Genomic DNA, 338 nt, shown 5'->3' on the forward strand with positions numbered 1-338 from the left:
CACTTTCCGGAAATCAGACAGTCATTGCACTGTTTATGGATAACGAGACTGTTAACAGGGACTCTCCAGTCTTCTCCAGCCCCATCTTAAAAGATTACTGTTCATATTAAAAAAGAAAAAAAAAATCTCACTCAGTCTTCGATTTTATTGGTGATTGGGATCGGCACGTTATCGCGATGAAGATAGAAAGTTTGATGGTAGTGCGATTATGGTTATCAATTTCAGGCTTGAGTGGGAAAAGGGCTTTGAAGACGTCCGTGGCGAATGAATGATAATTGATAGACTTTTTTTTCTTCTTTTACTACCATAAAGATGGAACCGGAAGAGAAGGAAAAGTG

The sequence above is a fragment of the Penaeus monodon genome, chromosome 33 (assembly GCF_015228065.2).
Source record: "Penaeus monodon isolate SGIC_2016 chromosome 33, NSTDA_Pmon_1, whole genome shotgun sequence".
Lineage (NCBI taxonomy): Eukaryota > Metazoa > Arthropoda > Malacostraca > Decapoda > Penaeidae > Penaeus > Penaeus monodon.